The following is a 22,423-nucleotide window of genomic DNA, read 5'->3' on the forward strand; positions in this document are numbered from 1 at the left end:
TTTTTAAAGTGAAATGATTCTGGATGTAGTTATTTTCATGATTGTGGAGTAAAAGCAGTTGAAGATGTTAATTTAACGGCATTTACAGATGATTCTTATAAAGAGCGTTGCTTCCCAGGAAATGAACAAGACATCTCTACTGAGCTTATTAAGAGGAAGATCTATAGACAGAATATGGTATTATTTTTGCAGGGAACCTGAATGTAAAATAATCTATAAATACATTTAATAGTCTAAAAATATATATTCTTCTTGATCTCTTCATGAAAGCTGTTTACTCGTTTCAGAGGAGTCGTGCATGATAAAACATGACAAATCACTGTTGTATAATACTTGTTGTAAAAAAGAACAGTGAAAATACGTACTATTTCAAGGAGGCTTGTTTTACAATAGGAATACCTTTGACCATTGGGGAAAAGATTCATTTGATGTTCTATTGACTGTTGGAATATCACTGAAATTAACAGAGACTTTCAGTGTATATACATAGATTTTATAGAAGTGTATAACAGCAGATTGCCTTTGATGGCATAATATCTGAACATTGGGCTAGTCTCAGATTTGTACAAGTAGTCTGCAGAAGTAAAGAGTATAACACCTCACATAAAAATCCTCAATTTAAATTCAGTTCTCAGCTTTTCCTTTAAGATATACAGAAACACGATTTTTCTTTCATAAATCCCTACTTTGTTGTTGTTTTATACATAAAACAGGCAATGGGGTCTCTTGTGTTTAATCATTTTAATTAAAAGTGTGAATTTTGCCAGTTGCATCAGCTGGTCTATCATTTTCTATGGAAGCATTTCTGCTGTGAAATTGGTTTTAAATCTGGTTACCCTTTAGTATCTGAAATCACAGAGAAGTGTCTGGATTCAAAGAGAAAAACGTAACCCATTGACTTTGCTTTTAATATCGGAAGGTTATTATTTAAATTTGATATTTTCCAGCAAGTCTGCTAAAATACTCGTGGGGTGGGGTGCAAGGAACCAACCCTTACTCAGTGTGGTTGTAGGCACAACTTCTCCAGATAAAGCTTGAAATATCTCATGCAAGAAATGTCAGCATTTCCAAATTCTTTTCCCTCAGTGAAACAAATAAAAAACTAAAAATCAGAAAAGGAACATTTTCACACAGCAGGGAAAGGATTCTGAGGAGTTTTGAATGGGAAATGTCAAAACAGAAAGTGTAACTGTTTCATTTTTCCATTTCTTTTCATTTTGATTCAAGATGAGATTTTTCATTTTGATTATCTCCATCACAGAATGAAAGGCCTTTGTCAAAACTGCCATTTTCACATGAAAAAGTTTCAAGTTCTAAAAATCACCTTTTTCCTCTAAGAAATCTTTTTTAATAAGGCAGCTGGACCAGCCTTAATGTGATAACTGCAACCAGAAGCTGTCCATGACTCATGTGAGGGTCTTGGCAAGGCTCCACTGGCCATCCCCACCATCTCTGCTCCTCAGCTGGGGCAGCCTCCCAGAGGAGTTTTAGTCTGAGCCCAATGACTTGAAGGGACCAGGTGGCTTTGGGTGGGTGTCAGGCGATGTCAGGTGGCATCTGGTCCTGAAGCATTTTGATGGAGGACGCAGGCAAGGGAAGGAAGTGGAGCAAGGGAAGATGTGTGGTCCCAAGACATCTTCTGCATCAGGCTCTTCCAGAGGCAATGGGCAAGCAAGACTTGATGCGCTGGATGTGCTCTCCGTCCTGCATCTACAAACCATCCCATTTGAAAGGGGTCCAGGATACAAGACGCCCTGGAGGCAGTTGATCAGAGAGTTTCTCACAGACTTGTATGTCTGAAACGTCAGGCTCTGTGCTGACATTTTGAGGTTTGACACTTTCATATGGCTCAGCCATGGTGCAGTCAGGGATGAAGGACAAATCTGTGGGCTCCTCCCTCGCTCCCTCTGTCCCTCGCCTGCCTGCACCCGTGCAGGCAGCAGGGCTGTCTCCTCCTCACCATGTTGTATGGCATTTCTGACAAAGCCAGGGCAGGCAGAGAAGTCTTGGGACAGACCCTGCAGCTTCATTCCCATAAGCAAGGCTAGCATCCCTTGAGCGGTCCCAGCACAGTGACACTATCTTGTCCCCATCTGCCTGGAAAGGTCCCATGAGAAGAGGCATCAGGCCTTTGTATGAGGATAGTTATGCAATGCTCCTCTGGGGGTGCCAACTGTATTTGGGCATCTGAAGGAGTATGCTGGTGGTGACAACTGCACACCCTACGTGGCTTTCACTGGAAATACTTGTTCCTTCTTCCAGGCTTTTAAAGCGCATGCATGCATACAGTGCATCTCCTTGAGAAAGGGAAGATATGTCATAAGGAAACCAATTCCCTTACCGCACAAGAAGAGCATAGGATCTTATAAACCCTAAAGTCACAGAAGGTACTACAATAAATAGGTGTGTAGGCTCCTGATCCTTTAGTTATTTATGTGTTTAATGCCTCATTGATCTCATCAGAATGGGTGACACGATTCTAGTAAAATACGTGAGTGCAATTTGCAGGATGCTTTGAAAAAGTGAAGTTCAGCTTTTGGTGACAGATAACCACAGCTAGAATTTTTCTGTATGCAAGAGCCAAAAAAAACCCCTTAACCTCACTCAGTCTGAACCTCTGTTCAACTTCACCCCATATAAATTTTAAACTTTTCCTTATTGCATTCCTGATACCACAAGCAAACTTGTTTCTGTATATACTTTGTCACTGTGATCTGCTTAGGAAAGGAATAGATATTTTTAATATATGTATTGTAGATGTATATTATTTAAATGTATATATAAATTTTAAAAAGTAAATTCTGCTGGGTTTTTTAATTGCCTTAAGTAACAGCAGAGAGAAAATGAAACTTTTATTTTTAAATGCTTATAAGCCTTGATTTTAAATCTCATGATAAATCTTGCTTTTCCATTGGAGCACATGAGTCTCAAACTTAATGCTAGTTGCCAATTTTGCACAACTTTCATCCTGGCAGAGTTCAGCAGGTCTCAGGGGTGTTCATCTATGCTGTAGTTACATGGGTTTGAATATACCTAGGAAATCTCAGTCTAAACTATATCAACATCATCGTTCAACCCCTAAGCCTTTCCCTGTTAACAGTCCATGAGGCTTACCTCCTCTTTAATATATTGATTACATATAATAATGTCCCTGCTTACAACTGTCTAAACTGATAACCTCTGAATAGACATCTTGGTATAATATTCAGACTTTATCAGTCCTTGGTGCATGCGGCACACCAAATTGTTCTTCCCATTAGCATAACCAAAAGAAATGCAGTTTAAGAAACATTAGTATGTTTTCCCTATATTTGCGCTAATTATAAGTACACTATACCAAACTACTGATACAACTTTATTGTATAGAAGCCTTCAAGTAAAACAGTATTTGTTGTGAAAGATGATTGCAGTTTCAATAACAACTCCTTCTTATTACTTAAAAAACATATATTTAGCCAGATACCATGAACACTAAGTTTAGTTCACTTGGCAGCACTTTAACCAGCGCTTTTATAATCTTTGTATTTAAAATCCCAAATAAGCCATAATTCACTGGCCATGCTGAGTAGTGACTGTACATATCCTATGTTTTAGAATAAAAGTATAAAATTACAGAGATATGATCAATTATTTTAAAAAAAAAGTAAATGTAGTGAAATGGTGTAGAAGAGAACCACATTGGTCTGCATTACTCTGAAAACAGAAATTGCTGGGAAGCAGGGAAAAAAGCAATCTGAAAAGAAACAGTTCCTGGGGAGAAATGGCTTTTCTGCAAATGGCATTGAGTGAATTCAAAAGAAAGTGGCTAACAAGGCATTTCCTAATAACAAGCCAAGGGTGTTTCATACCCTTTCATCTTTAAAATTACCAATGTAAAGTAAATGCACTCTGTCTTATCACAGGATTACTCACTGAATCTCATGTTTTGCTTTGGGCCTGAAAGTAGTGTATAGTATAGTGTGTTGTATGAGAAACCCTTACTGCTGCTAGTGGCTACCTTTTCTGAATGACACAGGGCAACAATAGGCATCCATTTGAACAAGTGGCCTTCTTTCACCTTCATCTAAAATGTTCTTCTACAGCCAAGAGTTGAGAGGACTTTGGGAAAACAAGTGGCACTCTCTTGTTGAAATACAACCTTGAATTTTTTGGGGTTTTGCTTCTCAAAGGAAGAAAAGGACTTTTGGAGGCCCTTTGAAGGAGCTCTTCTTTTTTGAGTTCTGTAAAAAAAAAGGTGATTTAACACGCTGTTCTTGCAGGGTGGATGGCCCTTTAGATTCTCATAGGAGGTGAGACGGGTTGTCTGTATGCTGCAGGGCCAGGGCTGGCAAGAAGAGAGCAGAGCTGGGTCCTTTTAAGTCATCTCCTCTGAGTTGTCCCACGCAGTGCAATTTATCCTGAAGCAGAACAGGGAAGGGTCCTACCTCCACTCCGGAGGGATAAATTCCCTTGGTTAAATGCTTAATTAGGGGTAGAGTCTCCCACAGAGCATTTAATCTGGCTTTGTATATCCTGACAGCACAGAGTGGGTGAGTGAAATTTTTCAACTTACTTGTGACAAATTTAAATCATTAATTTCAGAAATGTGGTGATGTGGAATAACCCAAAACTTTCCTCTTAAAGGGAAATATTTAAAATGGCCAAAAAATAGGGGATGCATGTACAGTAACTCGATAAATGCAGGGCTTTATGAAAATGTGACATTTTGAAACCTTGGTTAACTTGGTGAGAATTAGAAACAGCATGAAAAATTGTAGATGATCTTTTGAGGCTCGGTTATAGGAATAAGTTAATATTTCACTATTTTGGGCTTATGATGTAGGGTTGTTTTTTTTTTTTTTTGAAATATCTAAGATGACAACATAGAAATGAACTATGGCACTACCTACTGGGTAAGGAAACCAACTTGGTCTTCTACTGATCGCTGAATTCACACGGTGTCTTCTTCCTTTGTTCTTCAGCTTCCCACCTGTAAAACAGCATAAAATTGCTGACCTCCAAAGGGACTGGGGACCTCTTGAGGGAAGCGACCACTCAAGGCAAAGGCATTATAGAGACAGTGCCCCAGGAATGGTCTTCTAAATAAATTTCCCTTCAGCTTAGTGTTGATGGGCTGGGGTTTTTTTGTGCTGTTTTGGTTCTTCTCTTGGATGACCTGTTAAGGATATGGGATGGCTTAGTAACGTTCTTTTGTTTCATTTTTACCACATTCAAAGGCAGTGGAAGCTGATGGCTGTCCTCAACCAAATTGGCTGAAGCAATTAATTATCAAGGATAATTAATTTCCTGAAGTTTTAGGAATATATGTGGTTGGTTAGAGCAGAAAGGCTCTGTCAGTTTTGACAGATGGAAAGGATATGGCATGAACATGCATGTTACCATCTATCAGTGGATGAGCATGCCTGGAGAACCTGTGCTGTACTGCCGGTGTACCTATAACACTTGTCTAGCAGCTTACAGCCCAAGGACCCTGTGAGCTTTGGCTTCGTTATTTCCAGTGTTACTGGAAATGCATGGTAAATATACTCAGATTGCACATTTGCTGTCACTTCACTGCCAAAACTGCTAGTCCTACTCTCCATCCCAGTCATTGTGACAACACCAGTATGCACACCGTGGAGCAGCTGAGAGACTCGATCCATCCAAAACTGGATTATTTTTTTTGCCAGATTAGTCTGTAGCTTGGTGGGATCCTTGATCTAGTCCCTGAGACAGTTGTGTCAGTGTTGGTGCTGGCCCAAGGGAGGAGCAGGAGCCTGTACCAGAGGTGGGGCTGCTCCTTTTGGTACCTTCCGCTGATTGTGGCACCAAACTCTGGGGCTCCTGGTGAGCTGGTTTTTGCTGTGTGGCTGCCCTGGCTTTTCCGCTCCTGTTTCAGGTAAACTATCGGTATTTGTTACCAAGAAAGTCGCCCTGCATCTTTGTTGGGAGCCTTTTGGGTGAACAGCAGCAGCTTTGCACTTGTGAATTTTCTTCTGTTCCTCCTAACCATATTCTAATTTGGAGTTTCTCATCTTTCTGTTTAACAGGAAAGATGCCTGCTCTAAAAATATAGAATATGGCTCCAGATCCCTGTTCTGAGAACAGCTGGTCACGTTCAAAATGAATGCCTCAAGAAAATAGCAAATTTGAAAAGAAATGTGAATTTCTGAATTCTGGCAAGGGAAAGGCTGGCCTGAGGTAAGCCAGCCAATTCCTGGATGACTCCAGCGCCAGTGTGAGCGCCAGCACTTTTGCCTTCTCCCTTTCGCTGCAGAGCTGGTGCTAAGGTTTCAGTTTCGCGTAAACCATTCCCCAAATGGTTAGTTCTGGAAATAACAGCCCAGTTCCAACGATGACACAGGTGACATTTTCAAAATCAAAAACTGGGACAGTTCTGTAGTGACATTTTTAGGGTCTCAAAATATCCCTGCAAAAGACGAACGTATGCTTAAAAAAACATGCTGATGTCACTACTGCCAGTGTCTGCTTCAACAGCGATACATACATCCTTCCCTGAGCACAAGGGTTTTTTCCAGTTGCTTTAATTCAAAGTAAATTGTGTCATGAAACACCAAAAGCGCTGCTAACATTCATTCTGGCCTTGTCTGAATCATGAGGCTGAACAAATTAAACTTAAATGAGTCCAGTAAACCAGCTGGACAACTATGTAGAGTCTCCTGGATTGTTTAAACTCATTATCTTCTAGCCCATACGTTTGATCGGTATATGATAGCTGGCCACAGCTCAGTTTTTAAATGTCATGTAGGCATCTGCACGTGAGGCTGCCTGGGTATGAAATCATACGAATGTACAAGCTCCCTGAACATCACAAGGGGAGCCATGCTGGTGGCTGCGCTCAGCAGGCTCCCTGCTCGCCCCAGCTCCTGGCATGGGCTGTGCTCAGGTCTTTGCTGTCTGCAAATGCGCAGTATCTTTTGCTCATTTTGGAGGAATGTCTTGACCACGTATTTTGCAGCTAGGAAGAAATCAAACATTTTTCAGTTTAGATTGAAAGTGGAAAAACTTGTGCACCTCTGAGGTGCTGAAAGAAACTACTGGGCTGCTGAGATGTCCTATGGGGCAAGGATGGCCTTGCTAAAATAACTGTCAGCAGTCCTCTCATTTTAACAATAGGAAACTAAAATGTTTCTTTCCCCACACAAAGTTGCAAGTCCCGCTAATTGGAAGTGAAGCTTTCTTCTTTGCCATCAAAATACAGTAAATTCTGGAGGTTCTGTAAGACATACGGTGTTTGGGACAACATGTTGGAGATAACTTTGCTAATGAAGTACAGAACCTGTTCCCCTTGGGGATTGCAAGGTGTTCTGTCAGTGGAGATAATTGGATTGTTGTAACAGCTTTGTGAGAAAGGTGGGTTTTCCCCAACTCAACATTCTTGATGTGAATTTCCCAGCATGTCATGAGGCATATGGGGGAGATGGGAGCCAGCCCCAGTGCCCTGCCAAAGCCTCAGCCCTCCTTCCTCGGTGGGGCCAAATGCATAGAGGGGGTGGGGAGGAGCTCAGAAGCATGCTGCGAGAAGCTGGAGGGCTCCCAGGCTTTTGTCCAGATCCCTTAGCTCAATGACAACTTCTTAAAGTACTTTACAATGTTAAGTGTACACAGCGAAAGGTGACAGGTACATAGACGTAAATTGTAGGCGTCTTAAACATACAGGCTCTACCCCTCATTACAAAATGGCTTTTCTGCTGATGGGTATTTCCTACAGTGTTTGTCAAACAGTAGGTTCATGGCTTAGTCAGGGACAAAGTTATTAAGGACATAAAACGCCATCTGGATGATGCTAATAAACATAAAACCTAACCTTCAGATACACTGCTGCAGTGACCAGACTGTGCCAGACCAGATTACCCTTTGTGTTAAAATCTGAGCCCTCTTGGCTGCCCACCCTCATATATTTTACTCTGAAAACCTAAAATGTGGTTATTCCAACGAAACAACCAAGTGACCTGTCCCTGGCATCTTACTGGAACACCGTCCTAAAAAGGCTGATTTCCTAGTAGAGTTTCTTTTTCGGTTTCTAAACAGTTGGTGGTTGGTTTTAAACTTTTATTTAGGATTTCTGCTTCTCAGTTTAGTTGGCAGTTCGTGTGGCGAGGAAAAAAATTTAAACCCTCTTGCAAGCTGAAAAGACCCAAACCTATCCTATAAATGAGTTTTGGACTTGTTTATACAAGACAATGATGGGATTTTCCATGCAAAATCTATTCTGTGTTGTAGGAATGACCTAGCTATCGCTCTACTCCCATTACTTCTCATAGAGTATATTGCTGTAAGGGAGAGAGAAGGCTATGCAGGCCTAACCCTAAGCCATCTAACATTAAAGGATGGTTTTCCTCTGCAGGAAGGGTTTGGATTTCTTGCTAGTCAGGACATGGTTTACCAAATGAACTTGTGTTTATCTCTATCACTTGCCACTGAAAGGCAGTATTTGCTGACAAATATTACATAGGTACTGTGGTTTATTTTTCTAAATACAACTGCTTTGTAGATAGCAGGTGAGACGTGCTAGCAAAGAGCATCCATTCTGATTGTTCCTAACAGCAAAGACCTGTACAAGGCTCCAAGACAAGGACCAGCATCAGCTCCAGCTGAGCAGTGCCTTGCTCTTTGAGGGCTTGCGCTGAAACCGATGATCAGCTTGCAGTCAGGTACCGCACACCCAGCACCAGCCCGCTCGGATCTCACCCCTCTTGGGAGCAGTGTAAATAAGTATCTGCCTCTTCACCCGCCCAGGCTGAGCTGAGCAGACCTCTAGACAAATGCAGCTTCATGTGTTATTCAGTGCTATGAGACTGTGAGGAAGATGCACACATTAAGGTGTCCAAATCTGATGCCAGAGCTAGTCAGATGCTTCCCAAATGAGCATGCACATGTGTGAGAATGAAAATGTTACACTTAAAAAGGACAGAAAGTGAAGTTTGCTGTCTAATCAGAGGCTTCTCCATGCTGTCAGGCTGATTTGCAGCTTTGTGTATGGTGTGTTAAAATAAGCAGGACAATTGTAAGGTACCTTTGAGCCTCTCCTAATCTTCCCAGCAGCAGAGTGGTTAAATAGGTTTGCCGCTGTCACTTGATACTTGTCAAATATAGTGTAATTTTTTGGAAAAAATAAATCATGAAACACTGAGCCATGCCATGCAAATTGCCATGAAAACAGCAGCAAAGTCTTGACCACTTGGCAGCAGCAGTCTGAGCCCACAGGCCTGAGCAGTAAAACTGGCATGGAGAAATTGCAGCTGTAGGCACACGTATCTTCTTTTCTCCCTTCCCTATGTGGTCTCAGTATAAGTAAAAGGTATTTCCACTGTGCCTGTGTGATGGTTGTAGGATGGTTCTGGAAGCAGGAGCGCGAGTAGCTGTGAAATTGTGTTGATGTTAATTATTCCCCTGTACATTTGCACCTCTGTGGGACCATTATTTAATGCTTACAGTAGATGGTACTTTTGTTATGTAAGTTTCAAAGTATCCCCTTTCTTTGCCCCCAGAGAATTCAGCTGCTGAAGGTCTGTTCTTTATCTTATTCTTCACTAATAACACTGCTGCAACATGAGCACCTCTCATCTCCATGGAGAAGATGTACACAGATGAAGCTCTTGTGAGGTCATGATCATTTTACTAAGTCTCATACAACCCCACAGGGAGAAGCTGCTGCTCCCAGCTGTGTCCAGTCTCACAGGAAAGAGTGGGAGAGTTTTAAGGGAGCAGGGCAAACAAGTTGGTGATTTAGTGCAGGGCATTGGCTTCCACCTGAGCATATGTTCTTGGCTCCCCTCCACTACCCAGTGTGAAATGGGCTCTTTGGTGCCATGTGGCAGCCTGGGACAGGGCTTCCCCTCCCAGTGCAGTGACCCTTGCATGGAGAGCACTTGGTTTCTCCTCTCCAGACTCCTCTGCTCCCCACACTCTGCACTTGGGATATGGATTCTTTGCCTATTTCTGGTCAGAGACACGAGATGTAAATGAAGTGAAAATGCTTGGTCAGTAACATGTGCTCAACTAAACCAGTTTCTTCCTATGAACTTCTAATAGTAGTAAGCCATTTGGTAAAAATCCTCATTTGTATGAAGCCATTATGTGTGTATGACACTCAATCAGAAGTATCATTTCTGGTTTTCATCCGACACATAATTTGGCTCGGATCTTACAATCCTTTTCAGGAATACATTGCCTCTAGTTGTCTCCATGTGTAGTGGGTTTAGCTTCAGGTGGAAGAAAGCAGCAATTTTTGCAAACAAAAAAAGTAATTCTTATGAAAATCGGTTGCAATTTAATAATTCATAGAGTAATATTCAGAACAAGAAACATCAGAATAGAACTTAACTAAATATTCACAGTCTGGGAATATCCATGTTTACTTGCTAACACTTTTTGCAAAATACGAGCCCAAATACAGGAAAAGTGTGCTATTATTCATTACAATTAAATGGGCTTTGGTTCTCAGAGACTCCTGCTAAAATCTGCACTCTGGTGAGCAAGTCTGCACTAGATTATTTAGTGTCTGCTATTAATAAATATTTCATTGTGGTGATGGAAAATATTTCTTTTGCTTTGTGATACAAGCTCATTTTTTGCATTCCTGAAGAATATTTAAGGCCCCCTTTTTTTTTTTTTATTGTTTCTTTGTTCCCTGGGATAGGACTTCCATGCATAGCTGGCTGCTGAACTGATTTAGTAGCTTGTATTCAGATTAGTTGCTGAGGTGTGATTGAGACGATGTGGTAGGCTGAGGAAGGCAAATGGAAGAAGTGATAAGAAGGCCAAATCATCCGTGGGAAACTGTCCTCTCTTTCACTGATACTGAGATGCTGCTGAATTCAGATAGGGCTCCTGATCTTAAACAAGGATTTCAAATAGAGAGGCTTTTTCATTCAGTGGTCTTTTTAAGGCCAATGGAAAACAAGTGAGTTTTCCAAAACCCATTTTTCAATGGACATGTTCCTTTGACAGAGATATCATGGGTAATCACTTTCTGCAACCAGAATGGGACTGTATTGTGTGTCAGAGAAGTGAGATGAAGAAGGAAACTTGGCCAAAACATCATTGTGTTTCACCATACAGCCTTGGGAAACCAAGGAAATTTCTCACAAAAACATCTTTTTCTCCCTGATTTTTATCAAAACATCTATTGAAGATAAAGGGGCAGAAAGGGAGACAGAAAGAAGGGGCAGACAATGGGTTTTCTGACCAGGTCATCTTCCTTGGTGACGAGACCAGATCTTTTCTTCAAGACTTGGTGACTTTCTCTTTTCTTAAATTTAGTGGGCCGCAGCAATCATATGGACCCAGAGATTCTTTCTGTGCCACAAGCATCAATGCAAATCCTGAGGTGTTTATGCGTGTTCTTCTCTGGTCTTGGCAAGGTAGCTTCTCAGGGAGGTTTCTCTGACTGTGCAGCCCACTTTGTTGATATCTTTGTATAAAATCTGTGCACTGCCTAGCATTAACTTAACATGGGAGTCAGAGTCATCCTTGAGTGATAATCCAACACTCATTGAAACTCTTGGAAATCATCTCTTCTCAATAAAAGCAAGAGCAAGCCCACCTCAGTCAGCTGGCTGAGATTCCTGCTCTCTTCGGCTGCCCTGAGTTTCATGGATTTTCATGTTGAATATGTTTGTGTTTTAAAAGATCAGCAATAGCCCAAGGGACAACAGCAAGGTGACAGTGCTTAAGGTGCAGTGCAGCTGTGTGTGCAAATTCTGCTCCTACCATGCCTGCCTCGAGGGCTGGATGTGAGTCAGGTCCTTGCTGCAAGCCCCGTGACTGGGCACTCTTACAGATCCGACAGAAGATATGGAGGAGGAAAGCACAGATGCAGGGAAACAAAATGCCTCCTCCTGCTTCTCACAGTAGAGCTGGCCAAAGCAGCATCGCCTCTTGCTTCCTGGTCCATTCTGTCTTGGGCTGTGCTGCTTCTCCAGTGTTCAAGTGTCCATCACAGACTGAAGCTTGGTATTTATCCACGTACATTGTACGATACATGTTTATGGCAGGGGTCTGCACTGGGAGGCTAGGGCACTTCAGTTATTTCAGTACAGGGGTTTGTAGAAGAGATGGTGACAGTTTGTACAATCTACCCTCTTGCTTTTAGGCATCACTGTGGTGTTTTTTCCAACATAGAAGTTTAATAGCTGCATAGGAATCCAAAGCGTAAAGGTTGGACATGTTTTCAAATTCCTCCATTACCTCAGATAATCGATTGCATTTTCTAGCTGAAGAAGTTGGCTTTTTATGTTGAATTAACCATGTTCCAATGTCCTTTCATTATTAATGAACAAACCCCCTTTCACCGTACCGCCTCCCATTTGCCCTATAGGGGCCATTTCTCCCTCTACCAAAATCACACACCCTTAACTGTTTTTAATACTCTGCGTGTGGTCTGTCTGGCTGTTCTGTCTGTCTGGCATAAGTTTCCAAGGCTATTAAAAGGGAAAAATAACATTGGCTCCTGTCAATGAGACTGGGGAAGATTTTCAAGGTCAAATCCTGCAGCAAACTGCTTGCTTTCACAAATGTGAGAGACTTGTAAGGACACCATTCACGTGATAAATATTTATGATTTGGGAGGAGGAATTCAAGAGTAAGTGAAATCTTCTGACATTGACTATCGTGGGAATTTGGGGGGGAGAAGGATGGGAACAAAATTAAGGGGAAAACCTTCAGCAATTTTAATAATTTCAGTTGCATTTTCTCAGCAATTTACTTTTCACTTGGGAAAAATCCTTTTCCATTGGAAAATAGTGAATGGGAGGGGAACTTTTTTCCTTTCCAGCTGAAGTTCCTTATATTAAGCCTGTAAATTCTGAAGTAGGACTCTGTCAATACAAAATACTATCACAGTAATGGATTTGTTGGCATCCCTCAAAGCCAAGGGACTGCGTGAATTTGCCAATGTATGGATCTGCTTTCCTTCATTCCAAGTTTCTCAGCTGACCTGTAATTATATTGCATGGAAGGCATATTTGTTTTCTTGGGGTAAACTGATATTTTGACCCAGGGGAGGTGTAAGTTCTTATTTTTCTGTCTTTATGTAGAAGCCTAAGGAGATGGATACCACTCCCTTTAGACTTGAAAATGTTTCTTTGCCAAGAGCAATATCTTGGTTTAAGGGATGAAGCGCATTGAGCAAATACTGCTTACCCATTAGTGGGGAGTTTGAACCCTGAGCATCCTGGAAGAGACTGGCCAGATCTTCTCATTAGCAGCTGGACATTTCTAGAAAAGTCTGGAAGCACGAGTCAGCATGATTCCTGTGCTATCTGTTTTATCTGTGGCATTCTGACTTCTTTTTTTTCCCATCCAAACTGTTTCAGCTCTTTTTTGGTGGGTCCTTGTGTGACTTGGACTTTTCCTTAAGAAAATGAAATTCAATTAAATTTTAAAATCTGAGTATTCAGAAGCTTTGAGTAGAAAACATTGTCCCCCTAACATAGACATTCCTTTGGGGATGCTGGAGCATCCACTCAGCCATGTCTGATGAAACAGATGGGGAAATTTCATATTCCTAAACAGTAAGGTTTTTATTCTAGTGCAGCTTAACTTTATGCTCTATTTGTGCATAATCCAAACATACTCCTGCGTGGACTTAGGTTGTTAGTCTTGCTACATCCTCAAAGGTGCACCTTTTTCAAGGTTTTCTGTGGGATTTAGCAGCTATGATAGTAAGCGCAGGTATTTGTGTTCATATATCAGATGAAACTTTCTTTGAGCTGATGAGGGAAACATCAACACAAACGTAGTTCATACACAGAAAAAAAAAGATTTTTGTATGTAAAAGAAAAATATGATCCAGCTACCCCCAAAAAATTAGCCAGAAATTCATATATTAAAGACCAAGAATTTGAGTTCTAGGACAACATGTGAAAGAAAAGCTTTTTTACACAGTTTGAGAGGCCCACCAACACAATCATCATGTTCCTCTGACAAGGAAAGCCAGGGGACAGGGCATTCAGGATATCATGTGCTGCCACCAGCTGCCTCCGTAGGTGTCCTTCCTTCCTTCATCTCAGACCTCCATGCCATCCCCTGCCCCTTCTTTCTTCTACTTTCCTTCTCAGGCCACGCTTTTAAACCTTGTCCTTCATCTTGCTGCCTCTCTCACCTCCTCAGACACCCCTCATGCCTTAGGGTTTTGCCATGGTCTCCAGCACCTAGAGGACCTGTATGTTCTTCCAGAGAGCTGAGAGCAGGAACAGAGAGACATCAAAATTCCCAGGAAAACAGAGCACTTGTATTCAGCCTCACCCCTCCAGTTTTATAAAATTTTCATGTAAACCCAAAGCTTTCCAAGTGGTGCTCTCAAAATATGGAAAATCTCTTGTGCTGAGCATCCAGAGGGTTCATCTGCACATGTATGGCGTTAGGATCCCCAGGGTACCACTGCTGACAACTTCTGGGCTGGGGAAAACATAAAACACTGGTTACTTGTGTCTAAGATACAAAAAAAAAATCAAGTTGCCAACAGTCTAAAGGAAATACTATGTCTTCTGCTTACTTTATTTAAAGATTTGTAAACAATTCAAGTGCTTTTTTGAGAATAACGGCTTTAAATCTGAGAATCTTAGAATGAAGGAATTGAGATGGGACATGCAGTCTATCCTAGTAAAAAGTTACAGCCCCTTTCTTTTTGATGCTGATTGTGAGAGAGCTTTATAAGCCTCGGTGTGTTCCTCCTGAGTGGATGAGAGCATGTTTTTTCAGTTGAAACAATGTTTGACAACATTTTGAAGTAAATGTAGTTCAACTTCGAGTGGAGAGATTTACACAGTGACAAGGTCAGTGATGTTACTTTACATTAACATCTACTTAATACTACTATTTATTTGATTAGTGCTTGCTTTTATGTATCCTGGGTAGAAGGAAAACAGTGAGTACCTGCCAAGGGTAGGTGAATGCTAAGTGAGACAGAGAGGAGAGGAAGGAGCTGTGTGCCGGTGCTGATGCTCTGCTCTGCTCCTGAGAGGGGCTGCCTTCAGATGTGTCGCCTTCTCCTGGCTTCTTCAAACCTGCTGCGCAAGGAGAGGCAATGCACAGCGCAGCATTTCCCTCCTGCGTCATTACTTTCCACAGAAATACGACAAGAAGCGGGGGTATGATCTGTGAATCAGACACACATTTTCAAATCATGATAATTACGCATTTATTGGGAATGCAGTTTTGACTTTGAAAGTTTTTTAGAGATTATCTCTCATTTAGGTTTGAGGAAAAGCAAACTTGTAGATGTCAAAGATTTCACAATTCTTCCTGTTCTCAAACAATTTAGTACGTTCAGGGGAAATCACAGATATAAAACAAGTGTGCTGCAATTGCTCTTGAAATAGCTCTTTTCCTCATCCTCTTGTTCGATTTCAGAAAAAAGGTCAGATAAATAACTTTACCTGAAACAGGTTAGTATTCCCTACAAATAACCTCTGTGCTCTGTGCCCAGCTGGATGTTTGCCATGCTGGACAACAATCAGGAAATAGGTGAAATGGAGCCACACTCTTGTTGGGAGTCCATCGGCTCTCCAGGCCACAGGGCAGCTGGTAGAGAGTGCTGTCAGCACCCCTGTGAGCTGAGCACTTCAGGACCTTCCCTGTGGTAATGCTTTTGGTTGTGTGTCAAAGCCCAAACACTAAGCAGGGGAAAGAAAGAGGAAGAGAACTGCATCACTGAATGTAGACCTGACTGCCTTAAGTCACTGTCTTGATTGAGATCTGCTAGCAGCTTTATTCTGTTCCCAGCACCTTCTCAGCTTTGCTCCCATCTCCTCAGGGCATGCCCTGCCATTGGCAGTGGGCTACAGTGGTACATCCCATTTGCATGCAGTGAAGCCCATGTTGAAGCCACAGAATATTGCACTGTGGGCTTTGGTTTTAGTGTTCAGAGACCAGAGCATGCAGTCAGGGAGTCTAACATCAGCTGCCTCTTTACTCTGAGATGGATACAAAGCCTCTTTCAATTCGCTCTCACAATAATTTTCCTCCATCTCTGTTTCTATTTGCTGTAAGACCTAGAGATGAAGCCTGCAACCTCAGGGCAAGCTCTGCTCTTGGGTCAGCAGTGCTGCATGAAGATGTTGCAGCCCAGCTATCCTGGTCTTACCTGACCTAAGTCCATGGTTAGAAAAGCTGTGTCTTCGGCTTTGTGTCATTCACCATTCACGTTGTTTGGGTGATTATTCACACGTGAGATGATTAACCTGGCAGTGCTGGTGGCTGCCTGACACCAAGCAAGAACACGTACATGGGGAGTTTATGATACTTGGTGAGCCAGCAGCCAGGTTCACAGTGTGCAGAAGTTAAGAACTCTCACTGCAAATATTTTTTCCCATTAATTTGGGTATGACAGTGAAATAAAAATAACCTTTTCCACTTCCTATTCCCTCCGAAGGAAACCCTGCTAATAATTAAGCTGTGTGCCAGGACATTTAAGGAAGAACAGATACTGAGCTGAATTCTAAACAAAAGTGTAACGGAAAGCTAAGCTGTGTTTTCTGTCTAATTTTCTCAGATGTTAGGGCCTATTTATGATCTCCCTCATGCCTCAGAAACCTCTCTGAAATCAACACATATGTGCTGTCATGCAACCTGGTTAAATTTAGCAGGGGATGAATTTTCATTTAGGACAACTGTTTGCTCAAAGCTGATATTGTTTCAGTTTCAGGAGGGGCTCTGGGTTTAGTTGTTCCTAATCTGATGCCTGAAGAGCTGCGTGATCATCCAGATAATGTGTTCTGCAAGTACTTCGTATGCACTGGCACGGACATTTCCAACTGCCCTGTAGGCACAGCATCGGGGACAGACCCTTGAGGAGCTGGGGTGTCCAGATTGATCCATCCTCAGGGCCAATATGGCTATGCCAGTTTGAAACAGTTCAGGGTGTGATCCTGCCTGCAAATGGCACCGGTAAGTTAAACCCAGATACTACTATTTTTATTTCTAAGTGGTCAAAACATAGGGTATAAGACAGTCAAAATGCATTGGGGAGCAGGCTTTTCCTAACTTCACCACCACTGAGTGAATCCCTGTTTTCTAGGGAACACGAGAAATTACATGTCCCTTCTTGCGAAGTCTACAAGTTAAAACCAGTCTTAAATCTGCCTCTTCAGCCTGTGCATGAGAAGCTGGTCCAAAATGGGCTGAGACAAGCATTACTGAGCACAGGTACATTGCTGCTGTTACCAATAGCACTACTGCTGTAGCCCTGGACCTGCTCTCTGAGAGACAGCTTTTCCTTGCTGCAGAGTCCTCTGCTGCATGCATTTAATCCTGAGAAAAGGGGGACTAAATAGAGCAGGCTTTCACCAGGTGTGAGAGAGCAGTCTCACCCCACCCAGTGGTGCTGTGCTGCTGTGTGTACCTAAGAAACCAGCCTGTTATTTTGCTGATTTCACAGCTTTCATTTTGGTTGGAAAACAGTACTTCATAACCTGGCTGTTAGATGGGTAACCCAAAGAGTACTACCTTTCAGTTGACGTTACTGTTTTAGTGTATGCGGATGTGTACGCACAAGAGAGAGTATATGAATGATTGGTAACAGCTGGAATTTAATATAATAAATGGACATAGGAAACGCAGGGCTGACTAGTGAGGTGAATTATTGGCTTTTCCATCACCAAGATCATGAGCCATGTCCGATCCAGACCAGAGGAAGCAAAAACCTTTCCATTAAATGCAAGGAGTCATAAAAGAAATTTGAGTGCAGGCAGGTCAGTTCTGTCCTGTGGTTGCCATGCAGAGGCTGTGGGAGGTCCCAGCTCTGTTGCCAACTGCTGGTGAAACATTAGTGACCTGTGGCAATGGACTAACACAGCCTGGACCCCACCTTTAAGGATGCTGTCCCAGTGTGCTTTATTAGAAACCAGAATCTGAGACAACCTTCTCAAGCGGTTTCTCTCACCCAAACTTACATAGCAGCAGCTCCAGCAAATTGGGGGTGGGGTGTGGGGGGAAGATGTGGGGAGTTTAGGTTTGTTTCTTTTTTAAACCTAAAGTATCAGCAGACTCCTAACCAAGGGGATTGGTTTTTTGTGAATTTGAGATTAAACAGAGATGACAGTTTGGACATACGAAGGAATTCTTTTAAATAAGGGCATTTTCATTGTTTGCCATCATTGCTTTCCCCTAAGAGAGGATGGTGTTACCATATGTGAGAACGACTTGGTCTAGAAATCTTGCATCTGTTTTATCTACTTGCTCTTGCTGTGAACTAGTGTGTTTGATTAAAGTTTTTAAGCTGTATGCTTACTGTTGGAGCTCTTCTGTTTGAAGTGTTAGGAGCCTGAAAACTTCATTGGCTACTTTAAATCTTATGTACTTAAACCCTGCAAGGAAGCTATTTTTGTTGGCTGTTTCTCAAGCACCAGCAATGCGCGCGGTGATGTGTGAAATGCTAATATCAGGAAACTTTCTTTCTCAAATAATTTGCACTAGAGAAGGAACAGATTCAGTGAGACAGGGTGAAGCCCCCAAGCCCCTGTCGTGAAGTCAACAGGAGATGTTTTTCTCCTCCTTAACCCAGGGTGGTTTTCTATTTCATACTAAGGCATTTTGGAAGAAGTGGTCTTCCAAAACATCAGGCTTGTGCAGGGCGTTATGTGCATTTTAATGTCTCTGTGGTGGAAAGGGAGAGCAGCAAGAGAGAGGTGGCTCAGTGCAGTTTGGGGGCCCAGAGGGCCAAAGCCTCTGTAGCCACGGCTCCACGTTGCCCTTGTGCTGCCTGGGTGCTGAGCAGTGCCCCTGCAGCGAGTAGCATTTGCACTAACTCTGCAGTGGCGTCTGCAGCTGCTCACAGCGCAGATACGACAGGTTAGATCTGCTTCAAGTGTCCCAGAAGTCCCCGGACTTGTCATTGCTCCAAGTTTAAAGATATACTTGAAGATTCGAAAAATATTGTGTTTTCCCTCAAAAAAAGAAATAAATTGAAAACTGTTAAGATTCATGAAGGGCACTCATCCTGACCATGCCTAAAATCAAGGGAGTGTCCACTTAAAAGAGTACATATTCTTCCTATTTTAACCCACACAAATCGCACTTACAACTTCCCCTGACAGACACTGTCTCTATAAATAAGTCCCCGTCACCTCCCCCGGGTACAATAACACAGTATACTAGAGGTGTCAAACATACGGCCCATAGGCCAGATCAGCCCACATATGTACTCAGAACTGACAGAATCTAATCTTTCATCTGAAGAAAACGAAATCTCTAGACCTCAGAGTTTAAAGAAAAAAAATGAAGAGAGAGAGATTAAAAAACGGCTTCAACAGGGAGCTGAAACTAAGGAGTTCAGGAACATCTGCTTGAATCCGCAGGCAGCCAGACACAGGGATGGAGGGCAGGAATTTGTCGTTGACTTTACTGGGATGTCAGTGTTTTGGGAGGACTATTAGGCCTCACATTTTTTCTCTGTCGGAGAGACCATAGCTCAGTTTAACACCCCGAAGAAAACATTAATGTTCATTTATGGCTACGTAACTGTTTGTTATTTATCTTTTGCCAACACAATTATTGAAAATAATATCTCTGCAAGTTGCTTGTTTCCTCCTTCTCCTTTTGTACTCCCATGGTCCTCCAGCCACCATCATGATCCATTTTGCAGAGCTAAACCAGCCAAGATCCTAAGGATCCATTCCTCCCTCGTCACTGTGGTTGCTGTTTTTCTCTCCTTGTTTCATCTTTCCCGAACACGGGTGACAGTCTCCGGCCTTGAACAGGGCTGTTACTGCTGCCTTATCTCTCGGAGAATTACCTTGCCTCATCTCTCACAGCACACTCCTGCTTTTCTCAAGGCCAGGTTATTCTGTGACCAGGCAATACCTCCAGCCCCTTGTCATCCACTGTCATTCTCAGCTGATGAGCTCCCTAGGCACAGCAGCAATGGCGCTCTGACTCCTTACAGCTTACGGCTGGGCACATTATGCTACTGAATCCCACCCCATTTCTAACACTCTTTTTCTAACATCGAGCTCTTCCAGTTCTCCTCCTCCAGACCAGAAATATCCATCCTATGCACACTCTCTTTCTCCACCTTTGCGGTGTTGATCCATCCATTTAAATCATTAAGAAAATAAGAGCATTTGTTTAAAAAGGATGTTTAGGATTTTTTTTTATGTCAGGTTTTTAAATACGGGGATTTTGACTAATTTGATTTTGTAACAAAAAAAGAAAAAAAACCGTAGTGGAAAACTGAATTGGTATCTTTCGCAAAATTATTTTGGGATTATTTTAAAGGGTTGCAAGTTTGATCTGAAAAAAATACAGTATGGATGTTGCTTTGATAAAATCAGTAGTTCCCCTGGTGTCCCAGCTAAGTTGGAATAAATGCCTTTATCTGGGACCTGAGACACCACTGAGATGTGCACTGTCCCAGAGCACATCCATCTGAAGCGGTAGCAGTACCAAGAAGCCAGGGTATTAAGTTCTGCTCCCTGCCCCAAACAAGTCTTGGTCACAGGAAATTTGGCTAGGTATAAATACTGCTGCTGCCTAACAAACACTGTTGACCTCTGGTGCTTCAGGGTTTTACCTGTAATGTTTTAAAAGCACTAAGATGTCCCCTTCTACTTGAGACTTTAGTGAGACTGTGGGATTCTATGCTTTTTTCTTGATCAGGCCTCAAAGCTGGTTAAAGGTGGTTAAACGGACTCTTTCTGCCTTTTTCCTTTCATATACTAAATGATTTTAGCTGCTCCGTGCTCTCAGTTCCTTACTCAGCAGTGAGGGAGTCATGCTGTGCTCCGTCAGATACCTCGAGGGGCTTTTACAGCATTTAAGCGCTGCTTCTGTTTATGTAAGCGGTACATTCCCAGGCACAGACATTTAGGGCACGTATAACCTTTTCAGCCGTAAACCAGGAGAATCCTATTGGGGCGAAACTGGAAACCATCACACCCACACTGAAAACTCCATCATAAAGTATCGACAGGAAAGTGAAGGTTGGGGCTCTTGCTGTTCATTCTCATTTAGGAGACAGAGGCGTTCAGCATTGCCTCACTCAAAACTTTATTAGGGAGAAAATCATCAAGATAGATCTGTTTTCAACCACAATACTGAAGTTGGTTTTCCTTTTTTAAGTCAGGTTATTTCTACAATGAGACTTTCGCACGAGGCATAGAGCACAGGCCAATATACCATATTCGCTGGGGCTGGGAAAACCAAAGTGACTTTATTTTTGACCCTTGAAAGTTTCTGATATCTCCATTTGGTTTGGATTTTCCCAATCTCCAACATGATGCTGTAGCTGAGTAGAGCATATGGTCCTAATAGATATTCAGTCCAGATGTTAGTTGTCTAATACGTATCCTGAGCGGCTGTGCCGAGCAGCGTATGAGAAAAGCTGGTGGAGCAGTTAAATAAGGAACATGCACATTCCAGTATTCTCACCAGTTTACGAAAGTTAAGAGTTCCAGATTGCAATACCTCCGGTTCTGTCACTTTGAATTTCTGGGAAATGTTAAGAGCATGAAGCTCGCTGTACATGCTAAGAGCAGGCGGGGAGCTGGCCCACCTGAAACCCAAGCAGACATGTGAGGCTGGGAGTTGCAGCACATCCTGGTTGTGCAGGCAGTGAACACTGCCCTCTGCTCCATGCTGGATGGGAGAAGTGCTCAGGTGTTTGTGGGCTCCTGGTGTAAGTGAAGGCTGGACAGCACCTCACTGTCGGATGGTCTTGGAAAGGGGGTTTGCCTGAAAGAAGAGTTCCCGCATAGGGAGGGAAGGCAAAATCTCCCCCTGCACCTTTGAACCCAGGGGCTGGTCTCTGCTGATCTTGAGCAGCAGCTATGAATGGTGACGATTTCAATTCTGGCAGACTCCATGAAACTGGCGATGGATAAAGAGCATTAATCCTGATGCTGAGGGAAGGGCTGCTCTCTGAGCGGCAGCCTGAATGCCCCCCACCAGTGGGAAGAGCTTCAGTCAGAGCTTGCATACTGCTCTACACAAGAAAATCCCACCACAAATGACAAAGCCAAGGAAGCCTTCATGTTTTCCCTGCTGCTCAGAGAGCTATTTATATTTTAGTGTTCGACATAGCACGTAAGCTGAGAGCAGACCTGCTTTTCCTCTCCCATACCGTGTCCTCTTCTTGCTGAGGTGCTGCTGAGGCTTCTGAGGAGTCCCACACTGCTGGTTGCCGGTGTAAGAGGAGACTTGTAAGGAGGGCTTGTGCACGGCTAAATACAGCCAAACTGGTTCACAGCAACTTGAAGGAGTCTGAGACATCTGGCATGTCCCTCATTTTCTTTTCTTTGGCTGGAGCTGAAGAGTGATAAATCTGTGTGATGCTTAACTATTCTTTAGTTCTCTGGGTTAGGTTTTAATTCAAGAATAGGGACAGGACTGTATCCATGGGATTTCTGACAAGAAAAAAGGTGAAAACTTCCCCGCCCCCCCCCCCCCCCCTTATCTTTTCTGTTCTTCAGGAAGATTCACT

This window comes from Psittacula echo (genome assembly GCF_963264785.1).
Source record: "Psittacula echo genome assembly, chromosome: 6".
NCBI classification, from domain to species: Eukaryota; Metazoa; Chordata; class Aves; order Psittaciformes; family Psittacidae; genus Psittacula; species Psittacula echo.